The following is a 9,991-nucleotide window of genomic DNA, read 5'->3' on the forward strand; positions in this document are numbered from 1 at the left end:
TCATAACTAGGTCCATAAGGGAAAGAATAACAAAAATTATCAAATTCCTCTAAGAGGCTCTACTTCCACATTGGTTTTGACTCAGCAGAGAGTTTCCCCAATGGCCCGTTAATTTAGAACTCCTCCATTCTATTTTCTACGGTTGGACAGGACAGGACATAGCGGAGAAGTTCTGGTTCATCTCTCTGTGGAGTGGGGGATGGGAGGTGACTCGAGCTGTCGTCAGCGGGAGCGGGGGTGACGTCCTCCCACCGATATCCCGGGGGAGCACTGACACTGCAGCTCTTTCATCAGTCGGAGTGTCACTTATCTTGGATGATCTGATCCGCCTCGTTCCTTTAGATTCGAGCTGTATGAATTCTAATGAAGTAAAATGACTCTTAGAAGTAGAGTAATATGGAGACGTGCTGTTCTTCTGGATCATAATGAATCCTATAAATCCCTGCAGGAGGCAGCAGCCATCACCAGATCCATGGATCTCATCCTTCACTGCCCATGAGGTTTATAGTGTGGGACACACTCCGGCCTAACTCTTGTATAGTCACCATTACGACCACAAACAAGTCACCTTCTACCTTCTTTACCTTCTTGTACCCTGATCAGCCATAAAATGAAAATGCCTGACAGGATAAGTGGACAATATTGATTTTCTGGTGACAATGGTGCATGTCAGGGGGTGGATATATTGGGCAGTAAGAAAACAGTTCTTGAAGTTAATGAGAGGAAACGGAAACAATTGTCAACAAAAGGATCTGGGTGACCTTGAGAAGAGTGAAAATGTGACAACTGGGTCACAATATCTCAGAAATGGTGGATCTTATGGTGTCTTCCTAGTATAATAGTGGTCAGTACCTATCAAAAATGGTCCAAAAAAGGAGCACTGGTGAGATGATGACAGGTTCCTATGGCTCATTGATGACCATGTGAAGACCCAAATGGTCCAAAGAAGGAGAACTGGTGAGATGATGACGGTCCTACAGCTCATTGATGACCATGTGAAGACCCAATACCCTACATAAATAGTCCAAAGAAGGAGCACTGGTGAGATGATGACAGGGGTCCTAAGGCTCACTGATGACCATGTGAAGACCCAATACCCTATATAAATAGTCCAAAGAAGGAGCACTGGTGAGATGATGACAGGGGTCCTATGGCTCATTGATGACCATGTGAAAACCCAATACCCTACATAAATAGTCCAAAGAAGGAGAACTGGTGAGATGATGACAGGGTCCTACAGCTCATTGATGACCATGTGCAGTGGAGACTCGTGTGTGTTGTGATCCCATAGAAAAGAAACTGAGTACATTACTGTGATAGAAAGTTGTCAGGACACCCAGAGCATCACAGCTTGGTATGTCCGGTGATGTATAGGCCCAGACCAGTCAGTTTGCCCTTGTTGACTCCTGCCCACGGCTGAGAGTGTCTGCAATGGCCACATGGACAATGAAGCAAGGCAGTCGGGTCTGATGAATCACATTTTATATTTTGTGGACGAATGGGTGCATGCTTGGCCCTTCCTTGGGAAGAGATGGATAAAGTATGGGAAGAAGATGAGCCACGGAGGCAAGGATATGGGGTCATGTTCTTAGGTCCTGGGATCATGTGGATGGGACACATCCCACCTACCTATGCATTACAAAGATCCAATACTGTCACGCTCCCCGTGTCCCAGCACCACTCCTTACCCACTGATCCTGTCCACGTGTCCACTGGTCATGGCTGCCGCTCCCGCTCATGCTCCCCAGAGTCCTGTTCCTGGTCTCAGGAGTCTGATTCTGACTAATGTTCTGTATAGGACCGGGCCGCGCCCACTCACCTGGTCTTATAGCCCCAGCACTGCTGCAACAGGAAATGACCTGAGGCTGTGCTGGGTATATAAGACTGGCCTTTCCATGTGGGCGGCGCCTGATCATCGTTTGTGTTTCTATGCCTTGTCTTGTGAGCTAAGTGCTCAGGTCTTTGTTCCTGTTTCCTATTACTGCCTTAAAGTACGCTGTGACCTTAGTGACCTGGTCCTGTCTTTGCTTCCTGATACCTGCACCCGTTCCTGCCACGTTAGTGCTCCAGCTACCGTGTACCCTGCCCTCCAGGTGGGGTGCTCGGTCCAGTGGATCCACCTCCTGGGCCTACCAGTCCTCCCTGGCCCTCACAGTATGATCAGGCCATGGATCCCGCTGGAGCGCAAACATCAGAGCTGGCTGAGCTGCGCCAGGAGCTGGCACAACAGCGTGAAACCCTGAACCGGATGCTGAAATTCCTGGCGTCCGTGGACCATCGGTTATATACGCTGCAGACCGCCGCCTCGTCTGAGTCCACGCAGCAACCAGTCTCCAGGTCCGAACCAGTTTCCTCCACGGCCTCGCAACTTCGCCTCGAAGCTCCACCTCGCTATGCAGGGGATCCCAAGTCCTGCCGAGGCTTCCTGAACCAGTGCTCCTTGCACTTCCAGTTGCTCCCGCACTTGTTTGCGCACTTGTTTGCCTCAGACCAGGCCAAGGTGGCGTTCCTGATGTCACACCTGGAAGGCGAAGCCCTGGCCTGGATTAACCCCCTGTGGGAAAATGAGGACCCGATGATCACCGACATCCAGGAGTTCCTGCAAGCTTTCCGAAGTACCTTCGATGAGCCCGGACGAACTACCGCAGTGACCGCTTCTCCGGCTACGCCAAGGGACCCTGACCGTCGGCCAATACGCCATCCAGTTCCGCATGCTCGCCTCTGAGCTGGGCTGGAACAATGAGGCCTTGACGGCGGCCTTTTGGGAAGGTCTCTCTGGCTGCATCAAAGACGAACTAGCCGGCCGTGACGTTCCACGAACCTTGGACGCTTTGATTTCCCTGGCCACTCGGATTGACCTCCGTTTTCAGGAGCGTGCCCAGGAGGTAGTCCGGGAGAAGCGACCACCTCGCCACATCTTGCCCCCACAGAGGTCTGCCACTCCCTTGTCCCTGCCTTTCCGTGACTTATCGCCAGAACCCATGCAAGTGGACCGTCTGACCCAAGCCAAGCAACACCGTGCAGAACTGCTCGCTCGGGGCCTGTGCTTCTATTGTGGAGATGGGTCACATATGCTTCGAACATGCCCTAAGAAACCTGGTAGACTCCAGGTCCAAGGGATAGTGGGAACCGCCACCCTTGCCACCGAAATCCCTTTGGTTCCAGTTAAACAGACTGTCCGGGTGACGACAGAGGGGACACGGTTTTCAGCTGAGGCCCACACCGATTCTGGGGCGGCAGGCAACTTTATCCACCAGGCCACGGTAGACAAATACCAGGTCCCTGTCACCCCGCTGAAGAAGCCCCTTTGGTTCACCTCCGTAGACGGCAAACCGCTCTACGAACCTGTCCGGTATACCACCGAGCCCGTGAACCTCCAGGTTGGCACTTCGCATACAGAGACCATCGCCTTCTTTGTGATCCCGAGGATGGCTCCTGAGCTCCTGTTGGGCCTGCCCTGGCTGAAACTCCATGACCCTGTTATTAGTTGGCGCTCTGGCGCGATTACCCGCTGGAGTCCCTTGTGCCACGAAACCTGCTTGCAGCCTGTTCCTCAGCCCCTGGCACTTGACTCAGTCAAGCTGCAGGATCCTGAGGAAGAGACTACGCTATCCAGTGACGTTCCACCGCCCCAGGCATCCGAGACCTTGATTCCACCATCTTCTGAAGATATGACTTTGACTCCACCGGCTGCCCTGGATGAGACATTGTCTGATACCCGGTCCGAGACGCCCGATCCTGTCGTCCAGCATTCCAGTCCTGCTTCTGACTGTCCTTCCCTTTCCGTTGCCTCCCTTGCCGCTGCCATGGGTTCCCCGATACGGGACATAGTGGCCATGAAAACGGTCCGGGGTAAGCAGTCCTTCCTGATCGATTGGGTGGATTGCGGTCCTGAGGCCCGGTCCTGGTTGTCCCGGAAGTACGTTGCTGCCTCTCTTCGGTGCGCCTTCCTGTCTCGGCCGAGGAGAGGGGGGCTTCAAGGGGGGGGTACTGTCACGCTCCCCGTGTCCCAGCACCACTCCTTACCCACTGATCCAGTCCACGTGTCCACTGGTCATGGCTGCCGCTCCCGCTCATGCTCCCCAGAGTCCTGTTCCTGGTCTCAGGAGTCTGATTCTGACTAATGTTCTGTATAGGACCGGGCCGCGCCCACTCACCTGGTCTTATAGCCCCAGCACTGCTGCAACAGGAAATGACCTGAGGCTGTGCTGAGTATATAAGACTGGCCTCTCCATGTGGGCGGCGCCTGATCATCGCTTGTGTTTCTATGCCTTGTCTTGTGAGCTCAGTGCTCAGGTCTTTGTTCCTGTTTCCTATTACTGCCTTAAAGTACGCTGTGACCTTAGTGACCTGGTCCTGTCTTTGCTTCCTGATACCTGCACCCGTTCCTGCCACGTTAGTGCTCCAGCTACCATGTACCCTGCCCTCCAGGTGGGGCGCTCGGTCCAGTGGATCCACCTCCTGGGCCTACCAGTCCTCCCTGGCCCTCACAAATACCCCCCATCATGGCAGCTGTGTTATTGAAGGACAATGCTTCTGCTACACTGCAGTCTGTAGCGCCAGCGTCTCTGCAGAGGCGACTTACCGCAGCGGCTGGGTCACATCCTCCCCCACACTCCACCGGCCATTCACATGTGCTGCCTCCTTCCCCTTCTGGGCCCTGTATATGCCACACAGGGTTACCGGGAGTGCACCTAAGACACCGGCCCTCATCTTAAAGTGTCGGTGTGCCATTTTCAGCCTATGACTGAGAAGCACTGTGTATTTAAGGCACTCTCCCATTAGGGGAGGTGCCTGCACAACACCTTCAGTTAGTTAGTCAGTCAGTCTGCTACCTAGCCAGTTGTCAGGTCTTGAGCTCCTGTCCTGTTATCCCAGTGTCTGTCTCCAGTACTTGCCTTCCCATACCTGTCTATCCCTGCCGTGTCCACAATTTCTTTTCATTCCCTCCTGTCCAGCCTGCCTGAGTTGCCTTCCCTGTACCTCTCTATACCTAAGTCCGTCACCTGTCCTGGGGGTCTGCTGCCACATTCCCGGTCACTTCTCTGGTGGTACCTGGCATCCACCTCGCAGTGGGCACTTAGTTATGTCTCTCCTACTAAAGGGTAAGCCCGGGTCCACCCTGTGGTCCAGTTGGTCAACTAATCCTGCTTGCTGCCCCTACACCGGCTACAAGCGTTACACAGACATGATCATGAATGGTGTGATGACTTGTCTCCAAATTCCTCAGATCCCAATCATCTGTGGAATGTGCAGAAAATCAAGTCCAGTGGTCATTCAGATGATATAAGGTTACTGCAGATCTAAGGGGTACTGTTTCTTCTTCTGGAGGCCTTCAGTTAGCATAGTGAGACTTATAAGCCAGGTAAAGCTCTTTGTAAAGTTATGCAAATGAGCTCTCCTCCAGAAGGAACAAAACTGTCTCTCTAATGCCATCTACTGGAGGAAATTACAGCAAAATGACAAAGGATTTTTCTATCTCGTTTGGCTGAATGTCTTAAGTCATATGGAAGGCTCATTAAAGGGTTGGGAGTTGATTTTTAAGTTAACTGTGAAATGTGTCACTAGAGAGTTTGAGTAAACATTTTTTACACAATTTTAATTTACTAATGATGGCAGGCATTGGTGTTTAATTTGAGAAATTTGGGTACATGGATACTAAATAATAATAGTTTATAAGAACACTTTCAGTTTATAGAACTGGTCACTTCATATGGGGCAGAGGGACCTTATGGGTTCCCACAGGCACCACAGACATGATCACAACCTCTGAACTCCCCAAAATACTGCTTTAATTAGTATTTTTCTCAGAACTAATGAGTCACAGAGGTGTCACGGCTGGCTGCCAATCCAGTGGCAGCGAGTGTTAGAAAATCCCAGAGATTGGTAGCACGTGTTGTTATCTGACAGTTCCCTGTTTCTGCAGTAGTGGACTCCATGACCTTGGGAAACTGCTAGTTTTTCCTCTCAGTTGCCAGCCTCTGACTTCCTTTATAAACCTCACCCTGGGGTGGTTTGGGTGTGGTTTATAATTGTTCCTGTGTGTGGTCTGCAGTAGTCGTCTTCCTCTTGTTGTTCCAGAGACTTCTGTGGCAGCTGTTTCCAATAAGTGTTTGACTTTTGCTATCTTCGAGGGCTCACGTGGTAGCATTGTGTTTCCCCTGTATTGTTTCCTTTTGTCTCCTTTAGTGTTAGTAGTGTTGACAAGCGCTCATACCTTCCATCCTTAGGGCTCAGATCAGGGTTTGCCTATGGCTGAGGTATTCCTGCACAGCGACAGGTGTGGAGCCTGTATAGGGTCGGTGAGGGCAGTGAGGGTGAGCTGCAGGTTGTTGTCAGGGGTCACCACTTCCCCCTTTCCACAGCGATAGGTCATTCCTTTCCCTTTCAATTTGTATTGTACTATATGGCCGGTATAGCTTCTACAAAGAGTCATGAAACAAATCTGAGAAATGGACCGTCATGATGAAGGTCTGGCTTTGAGGGTACATCCGGTCGACGTAACTGCACCTCAATCTGCGAGAATAAATTGTCCTCAGAAAAGTATAGCTACAAGTGTTACTTATCAAAATTACGTGCACGACCATGCACACTCCACACATATTTTTTCAGTGCCAATCTTGTTAATTTCCGTGCTAATGGATAGGAGCGTACGAGTTTAAAGGAATAATCTGAATTTTTTTTTTTTTCACAGCAACAGCGCCACTACTGTCAAACAGGCTGTGTATGGTATTGCAGCGAAATCCCATTCAAAGCAGACCTTATAGATGTGGTATGCTGCCCCCTGTCTGCTGATAAGGGCACTGTTTCTCTACATTCTCTCCTGATATAATAGGTTAGTAAAGGGTTAAGGCTCCTTATGTTTTACAAGATCTCAGCAGCAGAACTGCAGCTTCTTCACTAAATCTTCCTGACACCTCTTTATTACCCGGTGAGATGAGCGGAGCCCCCGTCATGGAGGCAGAATCTGGCAGCTCCCGCTTCTGTCCTGATATACTGATCGGCATTACACCACTTTTGCAAATTATGGCGGGTGCGTTCATCTAAATCTCCGAAGGTGACGTCAAGCGCGGCCTTTTTATTGCTCAGATTTGAAGAGTTAACCGGGTCTTCGCTGTAATCCTGCTGAGTCCTCCGGACGCCGATATCACACAATATCTGGACTCTTCCTCATTAGAAATTCACTGTCTTATCATTTTCCTTGATTAGGGGCCTTAGGGCCAAGAAAATGACGGCTTATCTCTGGGAAATTACTCCCGACAAAACAAAACGCCCACAGCAAACAAGGCAAATATCCGCTAATTACAGTCATTAACGACACGGGGCTCCTCCACGACGCTGATCGATCACACCACCGGCGGACACAGGAGAGGCCGTGTGCAGGCACAATATGTGGTCCAATATCTCATCATAATGCACAAGTCCTCCTGCTTTGGAGATAGTAATGGGAGCCCTGACCTCTCGGGCTCCTGTGCGGCTCTACAGGTTACACCAATGTCCGCCCTTGGATCATACAGGCCCAGCAGAGAATTTGTTATGTCCATGTCTGAACTATCTCATTTTGGGGGACGCAGGCACCGTCCTTTTTTACATGAGCGTGGGTGGTACTTGTGGTCCTCCCCAGACAGTGAATCTGTGTCTTGATACAGGGTGCTAATTATCTGTTATAAGCAGCTGCGATGCTAGTCACTACTTACGGGTAGTATAGACGGAAGAGTGGTCAGGAAAGCTGGGGTCTGGTAACAAGAGGACACGTATGATCAAAGGGAGTAAACAGAGGCGTAGTGAGGTGACAATCCGAGGGTCAGAATTCCAGGAGAGCACGTAATAGGTTCAGGAGTAAACAGAGGCGTAGTCAGGTCACAATCCGAGGGTCAAAATTCCAGGAGATCATGTCATAGGTTCAGGGGAGTAAACAGAGGCGTAGTCAGGTCACAATCCGAGGGTCAAAATTCCAGGAGATCATGTAATAGGTTCAGAGAGTAAACAGAGGTGTAGTCAGGTCACAATCCAAGGGTCAGAATTCCAGGAGAGCACATTATAGGTTCAGGTAGTAAACAGAGGTGTAGTCAGGTCACAATCCGAGGGTCAAAATTGCAGGAGAGCACGTAATAGGTTCAGGGAGTAAACAGAGACGCAGTCAGGTCACAATCCGAGGGTCAAAATTCCAGGAGATCATGTAATAGGTTCAGGGAGTAAACAGAGGCGCAGTCAGGTCACAATTCAAGGGTCAAAATTCCAGGAGAGCACGTAATAGGTTCAGGTAGTAAACAGAGGTGTAGTCAGGTCACAATCCGAGGGTCAAAATTGCAGGAGAGCACGTAATAGGTTCAGGGAGTAAACAGAGACGCAGTCAGGTCACAATCCGAGGGTCAAAATTCCAGGAGATCATGTAATAGGTTCAGGGAGTACACAGAGGCGCAGTCAGGTCACAATTCAAGGGTCAAAATTCCAGGAGAGCACGTAATAGGCTCAGGTAGTAAACAGAGGTGTAGTCAGGTCACAATCCGAGGGTCAAAATTGCAGGAGAGCACGTAATAGGTTCAGGGAGTAAACAGAGACGCAGTCAGGTCACAATCCGAGGGTCAAAATTCCAGGAGATCATGTAATAGGTTCAGGGAGTAAACAGAGGCGTAGTCAGGTCACAATCCGAGGGTCAAAATTCCAGGAGAGCACGTAATAAGTTCAGGGAGTAAACAGAGACGCAGTCAGGTCACAATCCGAGGGTCAAAATTCCAGGAGGTCATGTAATAGGTTCAGGGAGTAAACAGAGGTGCAGTCAGGTCACAATCCGAGGGTCAAAATTCCAGGAGGTCATATAATAGGTTCAGGGCAGGGGCGTAACGATCGCGGTCGCAGAGGTCGCCACTGCGACCGGGCCCGCAGGGTTATAGGGGCCCGGCAGCCGCTCTGCAGAGCCGGCTGCCGGGCCCCTATGTGTAGTGCCGCTGTAGTGCCGCTGTGTAGTGGCCGACTGTGAGATCGTTAGGGGGCCGGCCTGTGAGTCAGGGGGGCCCAGTGTCTGCAGGGGGCAGAGGGGCCCCTGACCTGGAGAGGCCACCAGGCGTTCCTGACCTGCTGCAGAGGAGATGTGCTCCTGCACGGCAGACGGAAACCATCCCTACCAGGACCTGCGATGACGTCACGCCCATGTGACTGTGTGGGAGGAGACACAGGAGGCCGGGGAGAAAGCAGGAGAAGATACTTCGAACACATGAGTGGTAATGAGAAAAGAGGGGACATGAGGGGAGGGGCTGCAGGGTGAGGGGGATATGAGGGCTGCAGACTGTGACAGAAGCATGTGAAGGGTGCAGAGTGTTTGAGATGGGTAAGTTGGGGTACAGGCAGGGTGAGATATGTGGGTCAGGGTGTGTGTGTGATATGGGGGTGCAGGCTGTATAGGGAGCAGAGTGTGTGACATATGGGGGCAGGGGCATAACTACCGCAGTCGCAGGGGTCAGAAGGAGCGGAGAGGTACTTGTTTTTTTATTTTGCTGGCTGCATGACACATATAGGCCCGGGGAAGCTGCCTGCATGATACATGGAGGCCCTGGTGGGGCTGGCTGGCAGGCTGCATTACACATAGAAGCCCTGGGGGCTGGCTGCATGACACATGGAGGCCCTGGGGGGGCTGGCTGCATGACACATGGAGGCCCTGGGGGGGCTGGCTGCATGACACATGGAGGCCCTGGGGGGGCTGGCTGCATGACACATGGAGGCCCTGGGGGGGCTGGCTGCATGACACATGGAGGCCCTGGGGGGGCTGGCTGCATGACACCTGGGGGGGGCTGGCTGCATGACACATGGAGGCCCTGGGGGGGCTGGCTGCATGACACATGGAGGCCCTGGGGGCTGGCTGCATGACACAGGGAGGCCCTGGGGGGGGCTGGCTGCATGACACATGGAGGCCCTGGGGGGGGCTGGCTGCATGACACATGGAGGCCCTGGGGGGGCTGGCTGCATGACACATGGAGGCCCTGGGGGGGATGGC

The sequence above is a fragment of the Anomaloglossus baeobatrachus genome, chromosome 4 (assembly GCF_048569485.1).
Source record: "Anomaloglossus baeobatrachus isolate aAnoBae1 chromosome 4, aAnoBae1.hap1, whole genome shotgun sequence".
Classification (NCBI taxonomy): domain Eukaryota; kingdom Metazoa; phylum Chordata; class Amphibia; order Anura; family Aromobatidae; genus Anomaloglossus; species Anomaloglossus baeobatrachus.